The sequence below is a fragment of the Oncorhynchus tshawytscha genome, linkage group LG33, assembly GCF_018296145.1.
Source record: "Oncorhynchus tshawytscha isolate Ot180627B linkage group LG33, Otsh_v2.0, whole genome shotgun sequence".
Taxonomy (NCBI): domain Eukaryota; kingdom Metazoa; phylum Chordata; class Actinopteri; order Salmoniformes; family Salmonidae; genus Oncorhynchus; species Oncorhynchus tshawytscha.
Window position 1 is genome coordinate 41,847,441 of NC_056461.1, and position 21,047 is coordinate 41,868,487.

The following is a 21,047-nucleotide window of genomic DNA, read 5'->3' on the forward strand; positions in this document are numbered from 1 at the left end:
ATCTAGTCCTAATACACCTCATCATCTAGTCCTAATACACCTCATCATGTAGTCCTAATACACCTCATCATCTAGTCCTAATACACCTCATCATGGAGTCCTAATACACCTCATCATGTAGTCCTTATATACCTATTAATTTAGTCCTAATACACCTCATCATGTAGTCCTAATACACCTCATCATGTAGTCCTAATACACCACATCATGTAGTCCTAATACACCTCATCACCTAGTCCTAATACACCTCATCATGTAGTCCTAATACACCACATCATGTAGTCCTAATACACCTCATCATCTAGTCCTAATACACCTCATCATCTAGTCATGCTGATTGAGTTCGAATAACAGACTGGAAGCATCAAAAGGAGGGTGGTGCTAGGAATCATTGTTCTTACCTCCAAGGAAACACATGCCGTCTTCATTGCTTTGCACAAAAAGGGCTTCACAGGCAAGGATTTTGCTGCCAGTAAGATTGCACCTAAATCAACCATTTATCGGATCATCAACAACTTCAAGGAGAGTGGTTCAATTGTTGTGAAGAAGGCTTCAGGGCACCCAAGAAAGTCCATCAAGCCCCAGGACCGTCTCCAAAAGTTGATTCAGCTGCGGGATCGGGGGACCACCAGTACAGAGCTTGCTCAGGCATGGCAGCAGGCAGTTGTGAGCGCATCTGCATGCACAGTGAGGTGAAGACTTTTGGAGGATGGCCTGGTGTCAAGAAGGGCAGCAAAGAAGCCACTTTCCTCCAGGAAAAACATCAGGGACAGACTGATATTCTGCAAAAGATACAGGGATTGGACTGGGGTAAAGTCATTTTCTCTTATTAAACCCCTTTCCGATCATTTGGGGCATCTGGAAAAAAGCTTGTCCAGAGAAGACAAGGTGAGCACTACTGTGTCATGCCAACAGTAAAGCATCCTGAGACCATTCATGTGGGGGGTTGCTTCTCAGCCAAGGGAGTGGGCTCACTCACAATTTTGCCTAAGAACACAGCCATAAATAAAGAATGGTACCAACACATCTTCCGAGAGCAACTTCTCCCAACCATCCAGGAACAGTTTGGTGACGAACAATGCCTTTTCCAGCATGATGGAGCACCTTTCTCCGTAATAATGATGTTGGGTCACATAAGACCCAAGAGACTCACATAGTTTGTCTGTGTTGTGGACCTTCCATTTCATTTTCACTGTTGGGCCACATACCCAGAAATGACTGTTTTGATTTGAGTTGTTTTACAGTCTTATTAAGCAATAAGGCCAGAGGGGGTGTGGCATATGGCCAATAATAATTAACGTCAGACTGTATAACCAGAGATAGAACAATGAGCCAGATATTTAATTAATTAACTAATTAGTTAGTTATTGCATACACTACGTGACCAACAGTATGTGGACACCTGCTCTTCCAACATCTCATTCCAAATTCATGGGCATTAATATGGAGTTGGTCCCCCCCATTGCTGCTATAACAGCCTCCACTCTTCTGGGAAGGCTTTCCACTAGATGTTGGAACATTGCTACAGGGACTTGCTTCCATTCAGCCACAAGAACATTAGTGAGGTCAGGCGCTGATGTTGGGCGATTAGGCCTGGCTCGCAGTCGGCGATCCAATTCATCCCAAAGGTGTTCGATGGGGATGAGGTCAGGGCTCTGTGCAGGCCAGTCAAGTTCTTCCACACCGATCTCGACAAACCAGTTCTGTATGGACCTGCACATGGGCATTGTCACGCTGAAATGGGAAAGTACTTTCCCCAAACTGTTACCACAAAGTTGGAAGCACAGAATCATCTAGAATGTCATTGTAGGCTGTAGCATTAAGATTTCCCTTCACTGGAACTAAGGGGCCTAGACCGAACCATGAAAAACAGCCACAGACCATTATTACTCCTCCAACAAACTTTACAGTTGGCACAATGCATTGGGGCAGGTAGCGGATCTCCTAGCATCCGCCAAACCCAGATTTGTCCGTCGGAGTGCCAGATGGTGAAGAGTGATTCATTTATTTATTTATTTTATTTCACCTTTATTTAACCAGGTAGGCTAGTTGAGAACAAGTTCTCATTTACAACTGCGACCTGGCCAAGATAAAGCAAAGCAGTTCAACACATGCAACAACACAGAGTTACACATGGAAAAAACAAAGGCGAGGTAATTACAATATAGCAATTAAACACTGGAGTGATAGATGTGCAGAAGATGAATGTATAAGTAGAGATACTGGGGTGCAAAGGAGCAAAACAAATAAATACAGTATGGGGATGAGGTATTTGGATGGGCTATTTACAGATGGGCTATGTACAGTTGCAATGATCTGTGAGCTGCTCTGACAGCTGGTACATGAAGTTAATGAGGGAGATATGAGTCTCCAGCCAAAGGAGGAATTGGCTTTGGGGATGAACAGTGAAATATACCTGCTGGAGCGCATGCTTTGGGTGGGTGCTGATATGGTGACCAGTGAACTGAGATAAGGCGGGGCTTTACCTAGCAAAGACTTGTAGATGACCTGGAGCCAGTGAGTTTGGCGACGAGTATGAAGCGAGGACCAGCCAACGAGAGCATACAGGTGGTTAGTATATGGGGCTATGGTGACACAACGGATGGCACTGTGATAGACTGCATCCAACTGGTTGAGTAGAGTTATTTTGTAAAGAACATCGCCGAAGTCAAGGATCAGTAGGATAGTCCGATTTGCAAGGGTATGTTTGGCAGCATGAGTGAAGCTAGATCAACTGTCTCAGTTATAATATGGCAGACCAGCTAGATCTACTGTCTCAATTATATCACGAAAGACCAGCTAGAACTACTCTCTCTGTTATATTATGACAGACCTGCTAGATCTACTGTCTCTATTATATTATGACAGACCAGATAGATCTACTGTCTCAATTATAAAATGGTAGACCAGCTAGATCTACTCTCTCAATTATATTACGAAAGACCAGCTAGATTTAATGTCTCTAGTATATTTTGAGAGACCAGCTAGATATACTTACTCTACTATATTATAACAGAACAGCTACATCTACAGTCTAATATATTATGATAGACCTGCTAGATCTACTGTCTCTATTATATTATGAACGACCAGCTAGATTTACTGTCTCTATTATATTATGACAGACCAGCTACAGCTACAGTCTCTAATATATTATGATAGACCGGTAAGGTCTACTTTCTCATTAATGTAGGTAGAACTACGGTCTCAATTATATTATGTCAGACCAGCTAGAACTACTGTCTCTACTATATTATGGCAGACCAGCTAGAACTACTGTCTCTATTATATTATGACAGACCAGATAGATCTAATGGCTCAATTATATTATGACACACCAGCTAGTTCTAATGTCTCTATTATATTATGACAGACCAGCTAGATCTACTGTCTCATTGATAGTATGACAGACCAGCTAGATCTACTGTCTCATTGATATTATGACAGACCAGCTTGATCTACTGTCTCTATTATATTATGCCAGACCAGCTAGATCTACTGTCTCATTAATATTATGACAGACCAGCTAGATCTACTGCCTCTATTAAATTATGACCGACCAGCTAGATATACTGTCTCTATTATATTATGACAGATCAGCTAGATCTACTGCTTCAATTATATTATGACAGACCAGCTCGATCTACTGTCTCAATTATATTATCGACAGACCAGCTAGATCTATTGTCTCAATTATATTATGAAAGACCAGATAGATCTACTGTCTCAATTATATTATGGCAGACCAGCTAGATCTACTTTCTCAATTATATTTTGACAGACCAGCTAGATTCACTGTCTCTAGAATATTTTGACAGACCAGCTAGATTTACAGTCTCTAATATGTTATGATAGACCAGCTAGGTCTACATTCTCATTAATATTATGACAGACCAGCTAGATCTACTGCCTCTTATATTATGACAGACCAGCTAGAACTACTGTCTCAATTATATTATGGCAGATCAGATAGATCTCATGACTCAATTATATTATGACAGACCAGCTAGATCTACTGTCTCTATTATATTATGACAGACCAGCTAGATCTACTGTCTCTATTATATTATGACAGACCAGCTAGATCTACTGTCTCTATTATATTATGACAGACCAGCTAGATCTACTGTCTCTATTATATTATGACAGACCAGCTAGATCTACTGTCTCTATTATATTATGACAGACCAGCTAGATCTACTGTCTCTATTATATTATGACAGACCAGCTAGATCTACTGTCTCTATTATATTATGACAGACCAGCTAGATCTACTGTCTCTATTATATTATGACAGACCAGCTAGATCTACTGTCTCTATTATATTATGACAGACCAGCTAGATCTACTGTCTCTATTATATTATGACAGACCAGCTAGATCTACTGTCTCTATTATATTATGACAGACCAGCTAGATCTACTGTCTCTATTATATTATGACAGACCAGCTAGATCTACTGTCTCTATTATATTATGACAGACCAGCTAGATCTACTGTCTCTATTATATTATGACAGACCAGCTAGATCTACTGTCTCTATTATATTATGACAGACCAGCTAGATCTACTGTCTCTATTATATTATGACAGACCAGCTAGATCTACTGTCTCTATTATATTATGACAGACCAGCTAGATCTACTGTCTCTATTATATTATGACAGACCAGCTAGATCTACTGTCTCTATTATATTATGACAGACCAGCTAGATCTACTGTCTCTATTATATTATGACAGACCAGCTAGATCTACTGTCTCTATTATATTATGACAGACCAGCTAGATCTACTGTCTCTATTATATTATGACAGACCAGCTAGATCTACTGTCTCTATTATATTATGACAGACCAGCTAGATCTACTGTCTCTATTATATTATGACAGACCAGCTAGATCTACTGTCTCTATTATATTATGACAGACCAGCTAGATCTACTGTCTCTATTATATTATGACAGACCAGCTAGATCTACTGTCTCTATTATATTATGACAGACCAGCTAGATCTACTGTCTCTATTATATTATGACAGACCAGCTAGATCTACTGTCTCTATTATATTATGACAGACCAGCTAGATCTACTGTCTCTATTATATTATGACAGACCAGCTAGATCTACTGTCTCTATTATATATATGACAGACCAGCTAGATCTACTGTCTCTATTATATTATGACAGACCAGCTAGATCTACTGTCTCTATTATATTATGACAGACCAGCTAGATCTACTGTCTCTATATTATATTATGACAGACCAGCTAGATCTACTGTCTCTATTATATTATGACAGACCAGCTAGATCTACTGTCTCTATTATATTATGACAGACCAGCTAGATCTACTGTCTCTATTATATTATGACAGACCAGCTAGATCTACTGTCTCTATTATATTATGACAGACCAGCTAGATCTACTGTCTCTATTATATTATGACAGACCAGCTAGATCCAGACCAGCTAGATCTACTGTCTCTATTATATTATGACAGACCAGCTAGATCTACTGTCTCTATTATATTATGACAGACCAGCTAGATCTACTGTCTCTATTATATTATGACAGACCAGCTAGATCTACTGTCTCTATTATATTATGACAGACCAGCTAGATCTACTGTCTCTATTATATTATGACAGACCAGTTAGATCTACTGTCTCTATTATATTATGACAGACCAGTTAGATCTACTGTCTCTATTATATATGACAGAACAGCTAGATCTACTGTCTCTATTATATTATGACAGACCAGCTAGATCTACTTTCTCTATTATATTATGACAGACCAGCTAGATCTACTGTCTCTATTATATTATGACAGACCAGCTAGATCTACTGGCTCTATTATATTATGACAGACCAGCTAGATCTACTGTCTCTAATATATTATGACATACCATTTAGATATACTGTTCATATTATATTATGACAGACCAGCTAGATCTACTGTCTCTATAATAATATTACAGACCAGCTAGATCTACTCTCTCTGTTATATATTGAAAGACCAGCTAGATCTACTGTCTGTATTATATTATGACAGACCAGCTAGATCTACTGTCTCGTATTATATTATGACAGACCAGCTAGATCTACTGTCTCTATTATAATATGACAGACCAGCTAGATCTACTGTCTCTATTATATTATGACAGACCAGCTAGATCTACTGTCTCTATTATATTATGACAGACAGACCAGCTAGATCTACTGTCTCAAATATATTATGACAGACCAGCTAGATCTACTGTCTCTATTATATTATGACAGACCAGCTAGATCTACTGGTTCTATTATATTATGACAGACCAGCTACTGTTAGATCTACTATTATATTATGACAGACCAGCTAGATCTACTGTCTCTATTATATTATGACAGACCAGCTAGATCTACTGTCTCTATTATATTATATTATGACAGACCAGCTAGATCTACTGTCTCTATTGTATTATGACAGACCAGCTAGATCTACTGTCTCTATTATATTATGACAGACCAGCTAGATCTACTGTCTCTATTATATTATGACAGACCAGCTAGATCTACTGTCTCTATTATATTATGACAGACCAGCTAGATCTACTGTCTCTATTATATTATGACAGACCAGCTAGATCTACTGTCTCTATTGTACTATGACAGACCAGCTAGATCTACTGTCTCTATTATATTATGACTAGATCTACTACTCTATTATATTATGACAGACCAGCTAGATCTACTGTCTCTATTATATTATGACAGACCAGCTAGATCTACTGTCTCTATTATATTATGACAGACCAGCTAGATCTACTGTCTCTATTATATTATGACAGACCAGCCAGCTAGATCTACTGTCTCTATTTTAATATGACAGACCAGCTAGATCTACTGTCTCTATTATATTATGACAGACCAGCTAGATCTACTGTCTCTATTATATTATGACAGACCAGCTAGATCTACTGTCTCTATTATATTATGACAGACCAGCTAGATCTACTGTCTCTATTATATTATGACAGACCAGCTAGATCTACTGTCTCTATTATATTATGACAGACCAGCTAGATCTACTGTCTCTGACAGACCAGCTAGATCTACTGTCTCTATTATATTATGACAGACCAGCTAGATCTACTGTCTCTATTATATTATGACAGACCAGCTAGATCTACTGTCTCTATTATATTATGACAGACCAGCTAGATCTACTGTCTCTATTATATTATGACAGACCAGCTAGATCTACTGTCTCTATTATATTATGACAGACCAGCTAGATCTACTGTCTCTATTATATTATGACAGACCAGCTAGATCTACTGTCTCTATTATATTATGACAGACCAGCTAGATCTACTGCTCTATTATATATTATATTATGACAGACCAGCTAGATCTACTGTCTCTATATATTATGACAGACCAGCTAGATCTACTGTCTCTATTATATTATGACAGACCAGCTAGATCTACTGTCTCTATTATATTATGACAGACCAGCTAGATCTACTGTCTCTATTATATTATGACAGACCAGCTAGATCTACTGTCTCTATTATATTATGACAGACCAGCTAGATCTACTGTCTCTATTATATTATGACAGACCAGCTAGATCTACTGTCTCTATTATATTATGACAGACCAGCTAGATCTACTGTCTCTATTATATTATGACAGACCAGCTAGATCTACTGTCTCTATTATATTATGACAGACCAGCTAGCTAGATCTACTGTCTCTATTATATTATGACAGACCAGCTAGATCTACTGTCTCTATATCTATATGACAGACCAGCTAGATCTAGTCTCTAGCTATTATGACAGACCAGCTAGATCTACTGTCTCTATTATATATATATGACAGACCAGCTAGATCTACTGTCTCTATTATATTATGACAGACCAGCTAGATCTACTGTCTCTATTATATTATGACAGACCAGCTAGATCTACTGTCTCTATTATATTATGACAGACCAGCTAGATCTACTGTCTCTATTATATTATGACAGACCAGCTAGATCTACTGTCTCTATTATATTATGACAGACCAGCTAGATCTACTGTCTCTATTATATTATGACAGACCAGCTAGATCTGTCTCTATTATATTATGACAGACCAGCTAGATCTGTCTCTATATATTATGACAGACCAGCTAGATCTACTGTCTCTATTATATTATGACAGACCAGCTAGATCTACTGTCTCTGTGTCTCTATTATATTATGACAGACCAGCTAGATCTACTGTCTCTATTATATTATGACAGACCAGCTAGATCTACTGTCTCTATTATATGACACAGACCAGCTAGATCTACTGTCTCTATTATATTATGATGGACCAGCAAGATCTACTGTCTCTATTTAATATGACAGACCAGCTAGATCCACTGTCTCTATTATATTATGACAGACCAGCTAGATTTACTGTCTCTATTATAATATGATAAACCAGCTAGATCTACTGTCTCTATTTTAATATGACAGCCCTGCTATATCTACTGTCTCTACTGTCTCTATTATATTATGAATGACCAGCTAGATCTACTGTCTCTAATATATTATGACAGACCAGCTAGATCTACTGTCTCTATTATATTATGACAGACCAGCTAGATCTACTGTCTCTATTATATTATGACAGACCAGCTAGATCTACTGTCTCTATTATATTATGACAGACCAGCTAGATCTACTGTCTCTATTATATTATGACAGACCAGCTAGATCTACTGTCTCTATTATATTATGACAGACCAGCTAGATCTACTGTCTCTATTATATTATGACAGACCAGCTAGATCTACTGTCTCTATTATATTATGACAGACCAGCTAGATCTACTGTCTCTATTATATTATGACAGACCAGCTAGATCTACTGTCTCTATTATATATAGATCTATGACAGACCAGCTAGATCTACTGTCTCTATTATATTATGACAGACCAGCTAGATCTACTGTCTCTATTATATTATGACAGACCAGCTAGATCTACTGTCTCTATTATATTATGACAGACAGACCAGCTAGATCTACTGTCTCTATTATATTATGACAGACCAGCTAGATCTACTCTGTCAGACCAGCTAGATCTACTGTCTCTATTATATTATGACAGACCAGCTAGATCTACTGTCTCTATTATATATGACAGACCAGCTAGATCTACTGTCTCTTATATATATGACAGACCAGCTAGATCTACTGTCTCTATTATATTATGACAGACCAGCTAGATCTACTGTCTCTATTATATTATGACAGACCAGCTAGATCTACTGTCTCTATTATATATGACAGACCAGCTAGATCTACTGTCTCTATTATATTATGACAGACCAGCTAGATCTACTGTCTCTATTATATTATGACAGACCAGCTAGATCTACTGTCTCTATTATATTATGACAGACCAGCTAGATCTACTGTCTCTATTATATTATGACAGACCAGCTAGATCTACTGTCTCTATTATATTATGACAGACCAGCTAGATCTACTGTCTCTATTATATTATGACAGACCAGCTAGATCTACTGTCTCTATTATATTATGACAGACCAGCTAGATCTACTGTCTCTATTATATTATGACAGACCAGCTAGATCTACTGTCTCTATTATATTATGACAGACCAGCTAGATCTACTGTCTCTATTATATTATGACAGACCAGCTAGATCTACTGTCTCTATTATATTATGACAGACCAGCTAGATCTACTGTCTCTATTATATTATGACAGACCAGCTAGATCTACTGTCTCTATTATATTATGACAGACCAGCTAGATCTACTGTCTCTATTATATTATGACAGACCAGCTAGATCTACTGTCTCTATTATATTATGACAGACCAGCTAGATCTACTGTCTCTATTATATTATGACAGACCAGCTAGATCTACTGTCTCTATTATATTATGACAGACCAGCTAGATCTACTGTCTCTATTATATTATGACAGACCAGCTAGATCTACTGTCTCTATTATATCTGACAGACCAGCTAGATCTACTGTCTCTATTATATTATGACAGACCAGCTAGATCTACTGTCTCTATTATATATGACAGACCAGCTAGATCTACTGTCTCTATTATATTATGACAGACCAGCTAGATTTACTGTCTCTATTATATTATGACAGACCAGCTAGATCTACTGTCTCTATTATATTATGACAGACCAGCTAGATCTACTGTCTCTATGTCTCTATTATATTATGACAGACCAGCTAGATCTACTGTCTCTATTCTACTATGACAGACCAGCTAGGTCTACTGTCTCTATTATATTATAACAGACCAGCTAGATCTACTGTCTCTATTGTATTATGACAGACCAGCTAGATCTACTGTCTCTATTATATTATGACAGAGCAGCTATATCTACTGTCTCTATTATATTATCACAGACCTGCTAGATCTACTGTCTCTATTATATTTTGACAGACCAGCTAGATCTACTGTCTCTATTATATTATGACAGACCAGCTAGATCTACTGTCTCTATTATATTATGACAGACCAGCTAGATCTACTGTCTCTAATATATTATGACAGACCAGCTAGATCTACTGTCTCTATTATATTATGACACAGACCTAGATCTACTGTTCTATTATATTATGACAGACCAGCTAGATCTACTGTCTCTATTATATATGACAGACCAGCTAGATCTACTGTCTCTACTCTATTATATTATGACAGACCAGCTAGATCTACTGTCTCTATTATATTATGACAGACCAGCTAGATCTACTGTCTCTATTATATTATGACAGACCAGCTAGATCTACTGTCTCTATTATTATATTATGACAGACCAGCTAGATCTACTGTCTCTATTATATTATGACAGACCAGCTAGATCTACTGTCTCTATTATATTATGACAGACCAGCTAGATCTACTGTCTCTATTATATTATGACAGACCAGCTAGATCTACTGTCTCAGACCAGCTAGATCTATGTCTCTATTATATTATGACAGACCAGCTAGATCTACTGTCTCTGTTATATTATGACAGACCAGCTAGATCTACTGCCTCTATTATATTATGACAGACCAGCTAGATATACTGTCTCTATTATATTATGACAGACCGCTAGATCTACTGTCTCTATTTTAATATGACAGACCAGCGTGATCTATTGTCTCTATTATATTATGACAGACCAGCTAGATCTGCTGTCTATATTATATTGTGACAGACCAGCTAGATCTACTGCCTCTGTTTTTCATGAGAGACCAGCTAGATCTACTGTCTCTATTATATTATGACAGACCGGCTAGATCTACTGACTCTATTATATCATGACAGACCAGCTAGATCTACTGTCTCTATTATATTATGACAGACCAGCTAGATCTACTGTCTCTATTATATTATGACAGACCAGCTAGATCTACTGTCTCTATTATATTATGACAGACCAGCTAGATCTACTGTCTCTATTATATAATGACAGTCCAGCTAGATCTACTGTCTCTATTATATTATGACAGACCAGCTAGATCTACTGATCTACTGTCTCTATTATATTATGACAGACCAGCTAGATCTACTGTCTCTATTATATTATGACAGACCAGCTAGATCTACTGTCTCTATTATATTATGACAGACCAGCTAGATCTACTGTCTCTATTATATTATGACAGACCAGCTAGATCTACTGTCTCTATTATATTATGACAGACCAGCTAGATCTACTGTCTCTATTATATTATGACAGACCAGCTAGATCTACTGTCTCTATTATATTATGACAGACCAGCTAGATCTACTGTCTCTATTATATATGACAGACCAGCTAGATCTACTGTCTCTATTATATTATGACAGACCAGCTAGATCTACTGTCTCTATTATATTATGACAGACCAGCTAGATCTACTGTCTCTATTATTATTTATGACAGACCAGCTAGATCTACTGTCTCTATTATATTATGACAGACCAGCTAGATCTACTGTCTCTATTATATTATGACAGACAGACCAGCTAGATCTACTGTCTCTATTATATTATGACAGACCAGCTAGATCTACTGTCTCTATTATATGACAGACCAGCTAGACAGACCAGCTAGATCTACTGTCTCTATTATATTATGACAGACCAGCTAGATCTACTGTCTCTCTCTATTATATTATGACAGACCAGCTAGATCTACTGTCTCTATTATATTATGACAGACCAGCTAGATCTACTGTCTCTATTATATTATGACAGACCAGCTAGATCTACTGTCTCTATTATATTATGACAGACCAGCTAGATCTACTGTCTCTATTATATTATGACAGACCAGCTAGATCTACTGTCTCTATTATATTATGACAGACCAGCTAGATCTACTGTCTCTAGATCTATATTATGACAGACCAGCTAGATCTACTGTCTCTATTATATATTATGACAGACCAGCTAGATCTACTGTACTGTCTCTATTATATATATGACAGACCAGCTAGATCTACTGTCTCTATTATATTATGACAGACCAGCTAGATCTACTGTCTTATATATTAGATCTACTGTCTCTATTATATTATGACAGACCAGCTAGATCTACTGTCTCTATTATATTATGACAGACCAGCTAGATCTACTGTCTCTATTATATTATGACAGACCAGCTAGATCTACTGTCTCTATTATATTATGACAGACCAGCTAGATCTACTGTCTCTATTATATTATGACAGACCAGCTAGATCTACTGTCTCTATTATTATATATGACAGACCAGCTAGATCTACTGTCTCTATTATATTATGACAGACCAGCTAGATCTACTGTCTCTATTATATTATGACAGACCAGCTAGATCTACTGTCTCTACTGTCTCTATTATATTATGACAGACCAGCTAGATCTACTGTCTCTATTATATTATGACAGACCAGCTAGATCTACTGTCTCTATTATATATATGACAGACCAGCTAGATCTACTGTCTCTATTATATTATGACAGACCAGCTAGATCTAGATCTACTGTCTCTCTCTATTATATTATGACAGACCAGCTAGATCTACTGTCTCTATTATATTATGACAGACCAGCTAGATCTACTGTCTCTATTATATTATGACAGACCAGCTAGATCTACTGTCTCTATTATATTATGACAGACCAGCTAGATCTACTGTCTCTATTATATTATGACAGACCAGCTAGATCTACTGTCTCTATATTATGACAGACCAGCTAGATCTACTGTCTCTATTATATTATGACAGACCAGCTAGATCTACTGTCTCTATTATATTAACAGACCAGCTAGATCTATTGACAGACCAGCTCTCTATATTATGACATATATTATGACAGACCAGCTAGATCTACTGTCTCTATTATATTATGACAGACCAGCTAGATCTACTGTCTCTATTATTATATTATGACAGACCAGCTAGATCTACTGTCTCTATTATATTATGACAGACCAGCTAGATCTACTGTCTCTATTATATTATGACAGACCAGCTAGATCTACTGTCTCTATTATATTATGACAGACCAGCTAGATCTACTGTCTCTATTATATTATGACAGACCAGCTAGATCTACTGTCTCTATTATAATATGACAGACCAGCTAGATCGACTGTCTCTATTATATTATGACAGACCAGCTAGATCTACTGTCTCTATTATATTATGACAGACCAGCTAGATCTACTGTCTCTATTATATTATGACAGACCAGCTAGATCTACTGTCTCTATTATATTATGACAGACCAGCTAGATCTACTGTCTCTATTATATTATGACAGACCAGCTAGATCTACTGTCTCTGTGTCTCTATTATATAATGACAGACCAAGCTAGATCTACTGTCTATATTGTATTATGACAGACGTGCTAGATCCACTGTCTTTTTATATTATGACAGACCAGCTGGATCTACTGTCTGTATTATATTATGACAGACCAGCTAGATCTATTGTCTCTATTATATTATGACAGACCAGCTAGATCTACTGTGTCTATTGTGTTATGACAGACCAGCTAGATCTACGGTCTCTAATATATTATGACAGACCATTTAGGTCTACTGTCTCTATTGTATTATGACAGACCAGCTAGATCTACTGTCTCTATTATATTATGACAGACCAGCTAGATCTACTGTCTCTATTATATTATGACAGACCAGCTAGATCTACTGTCTCTATTATATTATGACAGACCAGCTAGATCTACTGTCTCTATAATATATGACAGACCAGCTAGATCTACTGTCTCTATTATATATATGACAGACCAGCTAGATCTACTGTCTCTATTATATTATGACAGACCAGCTAGATCTACTGTCTCTATTATATTATGACAGACCAGCTAGATCTACTGTCTCTATTATATTATGACAGACCAGCTAGATCTACTGTCTCTATTATATTATGATGACAGACCAGCTAGATCTACTGTCTCTATTATATTATGACAGACCAGCTAGATCTACTGCTAGATCTACTGTGACTCTACTGTCTCTATTATATTATGACAGACCAGCTAGATCTACTGTCTCTATTATATTATGACAGACCAGCTAGATCTACTGTCTCTATTATATATTATGACAGACCAGCTAGATCTACTGTCTCTATTATATTATGACAGACCAGCTAGATCTACTGTCTCTATTCTATTATATTATGACAGACCAGCTAGATCTACTGTCTCTATTATATTATGACAGACCAGCTAGATCTACTGTCTCTATTATATTATGACAGACCAGCTAGATCTACTGTCTCTATTATATTATGACAGACCAGCTAGATCTACTGTCTCTATTATATTATGACAGACCAGCTAGATCTACTGTCTCTATTATATTATGACAGACCAGCTAGATCTACTGTCTCTATTATATTATGATCTACAGACCAGCTAGATCTACTGTCTCTATTATATTATGACAGACCAGCTAGATCTACTGTCTTCTATTATATTATGACAGACCAGCTAGATCTACTGTCTCTATTATATTATGACAGACCAGCTAGATCTACTGTTCCTATTATATTATGACAGACAGACCAGCTAGATCTACTGTCTCAAATATATTATGACAGACCAGCTAGATCTACTGTCTGTATTATATTATGACAGACCAGCTAGATCTACTGTTTGTATTATATTATGACAGACCAGCTAGATCTACTGTCTCTATTATATTATGACAGACCAGCTAGATCTATTATATTATGACTCCAGCTAGATCTACTGTCTCTATTATGACAGACCAGCTAGATCTACTGTCTCTATTATATTATGACAGACCAGCTAGATCTACTGTCTCTATTATATTATGACAGACCAGCTAGATCTACTGTCTCTATTATATTATGACAGACCAGCTAGATCTACTGTCTCTATTATATTATATATGACAGACCAGCTAGATCTACTGTCTCTATTATATTATGACAGACCAGCTAGATCTACTGTCTCTATTATATTATGACAGACCAGCTAGATCTACTGTCTCTATTATATTATGACAGACCAGCTAGATCTACTGTCTCTATTATATTATGACAGACCAGCTAGATCTACTGTCTCTATTATATTATGACAGACCAGCTAGATCTACTGTCTCTATTATATTATGACAGACCAGCTAGATCTACTGTCTCTATTATATTATGACAGACCAGCTAGATCTACTGTCTCTATTATATTATGACAGACCAGCTAGATCTACTGTCTCTATTATATTATGACAGACCAGCTAGATCTACTGTCTCTATTATATTATATTATGACAGACCAGCTAGATCTACTGTCTCTATTATATTATGACAGACCAGCTAGATCTACTGTCTCTATTATATTATGACAGACCAGCTAGATCTACTGTCTCTATTATATTATGACAGACCAGCTAGATCTACTGTCTCTATTATATTATGACAGACCAGCTAGATCTACTGTCTCTATTATATTATGACAGACCAGCTAGATCTACTGTCTCTATTATATTATGACAGACCAGCTAGATCTACTGTCTCTATTATATTATGACAGACCAGCTAGATCTACTGTCTCTATTATATTATGACAGACCAGCTAGATCTACTGTCTCTATTATATTTATGACAGACCAGCTAGATCTACTGTCTCTATTATATTATGACAGACCAGCTAGATCTACTGTCTCTATTATATTATGACAGACCAGCTAGATCTACTGTCTCTATTATATTATGACAGACCAGCTAGATCTACTGTCTCTATTATATTATGACAGACCAGCTAGATCTACTGTCTCTAGATCTACTGTTATTATTATGACAGACCAGCTAGATCTACTGTCTCTATTATATTATGACAGACCAGCTAGATCTACTGTCTCTATTATATTATGACAGACCAGCTAGATCTACTGTCTCTATTATTTTATGACAGACCAGTTAGATCTACTGTCTCTATTATATTATGACTGGCCAGCTAGATCTACTCTCTCTATTATGACAGACCAGCTAGATCTACTGTCTCTATTATATTATGACAGACCAGCTAGATCTACTGTCTCTATTATATTATGACAGACCAGTTAGATCTACTGTCTCTATTATATATGACAGAACAGCTAGATCTACTGTCTCTATTATATTATGACAGACCAGCTAGATCTACTTTCTCTATTATATTATGACAGACCAGCTAGATCTACTGTCTCTATTATATTATGACAGACCAGCTAGATCTACTGTCTCTATTATATTATGACAGACCAGCTAGATCTACTGTCTCTATTATATTATGACAGACCAGCTAGATCTACTGTCTCTATTATATTATGACAGACCAGCTAGATCTACTGTCTCTATAATATTATGACAGACCAGCTAGATCTACTGTCTCTATATATGACAGACCAGCTAGATCTACTGTCTCTATTATATTATGACAGACCAGCTAGATCTACTGTCTCTATTATATTATGACAGACCAGCTAGATCTACTGTCTCTATTATATTATGACAGACCAGCTAGATCTACTGTCTCTATATTATATTATGACAGACCAGCTAGATCTACTGTCTCTATCTACTGTCTCTATTATATGACAGACCAGCTAGATCTACTGTCTCTATTATATTATGACAGACCAGCTAGATCTACTGTCTCTATTTTATATGACAGACCAGCTAGATCTGTCTCTATTATATTATGACAGACCAGCTAGATCTACTGTCTCTATTATATTATGACAGACCAGCTAGATCTACTGTCTCTATTATATTATGACAGACCAGCTAGATCTACTGTCTCTATTATATTATGACAGACCAGCTAGATCTATTGTCTCTATTATATTATGACAGACCAGCTAGATCTACTGTCTCTATTATATTATGACAGACCAGCTAGATCTACTGTCTCTATTATATTATGACAGACCAGCTAGATCTACTGTCTCTATTATATTATGACAGACCAGCTAGATCTACTGTCTCTATTATATTATGACAGACCAGTCTAGATCTAGACTGTCTCTATTATATTATGACAGACCAGCTAGATCTACTGTCTCTATTATATTATGACAGACCAGCTAGATCTACTGTCTCTATTATATTATGACAGACCAGCTAGATCTACTGTCTCTACTATTATATTATGACAGACCAGCTAGATCTACTGTCTCTATTATATTATGACAGACCAGCTAGATCTACTGTCTCTATTATATTATGACAGACCAGCTAGATCTACTGTCTCTGTCTCTATTATTATGACAGACCAGCTAGATCTACTGTCTCTATTATATTATGACAGACCAGCTAGATCTACTGTCTCTATTATATTATGACAGACCAGCTAGATCTACTGTCTCTATTATATTATGACAGACCAGCTAGATCTACTGTCTCTATTATATTATGACAGACCAGCTAGATCTACTGTCTCTATTTTAATATGACAGACCAGCTAGATCTACTGTCTCTATTATATTATGACAGACCAGCTAGATCTACTGTCTCTATTATAATATGACAGACCAGCTAGATCTACTGTCTCTATTATATTATGACAGACCAGCTAGATCTACTGTCTCTATTATATTATGACAGACCAGCTAGATCTACTGTCTCTATTATATTATGACAGACCAGGTAGATCTATTGTCTCTATTATATTATGACAGACCAGCTAGATCTACTGTCTCTATTGTATTATGACACGACCAGCTAGATGTACTGTCTCTATCCATGCGCCACTTGCATGTATTGTTTAAGGGGCACGAAATTAAATGGGGCTGAGATTGCAAGTCCTACAACTTCCACACGATGTCGCCAGTCTTGTCAATTGCCTTCTCGTTGTTTCTTGGTCAAACGAGTTAGAGAGACCACTTTCCATCCGGTCTCCGACAGGAAGTTTTGGAAGAGAGATTTTGGAACATGATTTGAAATCGTGGAGCTATTGAATACACATCGCCTCGTGATCAATTTGATAGATTATTAACGTTTACTAATACCTAAAGTTGGATTACAAAATATTTTGAAGTGTTTTGTGAAAGTTTATCGTCAACTTTTTTAATTTAAAAAAATGACGTCGTGTTTTGAAACGTTTTTTTTTCTGAATCACACAGTTTCCATAGATGGATATTTTGGGTATATATGGACCGATTTAATCGAAAAAAAGACCCAATAGTGATGTTTATGGGACATATAGGAGTGCCAACAAAGAAGCTCGTCCAAGGTAATGAAAGTTTTATATTTTATTTCTGCTATTTGTGTAGCGCCGGCTACGCTAATTCTTTTGTTTACGTCGCCTTCAGGTATTTCGGGGTGTTGCATGCTATCAGATAATAGCTTCTCATGCTTTCAACACTGCCCCTTTAAGACAAACAAATATCTTTACCTGACTCACTTTTCAAAGATGTATAGAAATGCACACGTTGTGTGCTCTTGTAGGAAGCAACCACTCCCCCATTGCTGACTACAAATGATCTATAACTGGGCTGATAACTCACTAACCAGCAAAGGATGTGAACAAAATGTGCACCCGTGGCTACATGCTGCTCTCGCTTTGATTTCAAAACAAACAAAGTGCATCTACTAATGACGCTGTAAACGGGCCCATTTCAAAGTAAACGGCACAGATCCATATATGGCAATGGTCGATTTGCATATAGGGATACTGCAGCTCTGATTGGTTATGGCGCAGTGGTCTGTGAGGTATGGAGTATGGGCCGGAGTCGTGCGTGTTAATACAATGGAATCCTACTCTGATGTGTTCTGCCTTCAACAAAATCTCTTGCATAGTTTACTTAGTTTTGCATACTAATGTTTGCATAGTTCGTTTTGTTTCACTATGTTGCATTGAAAGTGGCTAATATTTGCGTTGATTCGATCCCAATTCCCACAGTAAAGCGAAATGTCAATAGTGTTAACTAACGGGGAAAACTCTGGAACGTTGAGTGAAGTTCAATCGCATGCTTCACTCCTCATGCTGATATTTCTTCAGTCCCGGGGGAGCTGCTCTTCCGCGCACAGTTTAGCGCTAACATTGCCTCTCAATAACACAGGTTCTTTGTTGTTAATTAATGTGTTTCGATGTCAAAGAAACACAATCTACTGGTACAATAAACAGGTATATTCAGAGACACATCATTTCACCAAAACCTTTACGGATCATAAGGGTGGGTAATAGCAAACATCATAAACATACAGTATGCAGTATGATTTGATTGATTGATTTGTTGTGTCTTGCACTCAGTCATGTTCAGTCCACATGATACTAAGCAGTGACGATTTTAGCATGTAAAATCGTTTTAAAAAATGTATAAGTGGGAAGCATGCCAGAAAAGTCACTACACAACAATAAACAATACATTAATTGCACTATAACGGTGCCAAACGGTGCCCACAAACTGTTAGAGCCTAAATAAAGCTGTCCCAACAGCAGAGTCCCAACAGCAGAGTCCCAACACCTTACCACTGCTACACCTGGCTATCAGCGGATCCTTGTCTGGCAGCGAAACAGTTCATTCAGCCTCATTTACTGCCTTAAAAAAAACATAGCTGATATGGCTGACTTGTTTAAACAAATGTGCTTTCTAATGACAATTGAGATGTACAAACTATGGTATAAGGGGACGACAAGCGGATAAGTGGCAATCCGTAAATTTCGATTAAGACATTCATGAGCCAGCTAGGATGGACGTAATGTCAGTCAATATAACTATTTGTCTAGAACTTTTGTGTTGTACTGCAACAGAATTCAGAACATGGGCCGTTCTTACAGTGTACTCCCTGTACACCAAATCAGAACTGTAGGATAAATAAAGAGGGCATATAAGCAGACAATGTAAGCTCTTACAATATTCAATGATTACATTTCTTTATCATTTTTATTTACAGCATGTGAGAGAACATTCATAAACGTAGTGCATCGAGCACTAGGATCTATTGTAAGAAAATAAAAAACATTTTCATGCAGGCCTCCAATTCACAAACATAAGTAAAAAATAAAATAAAATACATGATCAATATTCACATTAATAACAATACAATGTTTCCTTATAAATGTGGGTCATTTTGGTTGGCTGGAATTGAACAATGTACAAAATGTCAGCCAGACGTTCTTATTTACAGAATCGCGTGTTGAGTCTATGTTGATACTAACATTTTTCAAGTTTCTCTAGTGCTAGCATGCACTTGCTCGCACAGATATGCCACAAGAGCTGGTAAACATCAACAACTTCCATGTTGATTGTTTACAATGTGTACATTTTGTTAAACACTTCCAACAATACACAGTTCCATCTTTAAAAAAATGTATACTTTCGCCATCTTAAACATTTCTATTGTTAACAGAGTTTTGTCTCAGTACAGTGTTGAATGTGAAGTGGTATTCTGCGAGTCCGGGTGATGACATCTCTGTGAATAGATGTAGGATCTTAAAACTTATTTGGGATTGGTGGGTCCCCTGCTGGACAGTTGAGCTAACCTAGGCTAATGCGAATAGCATGAGGTTGTAAGTAACAAG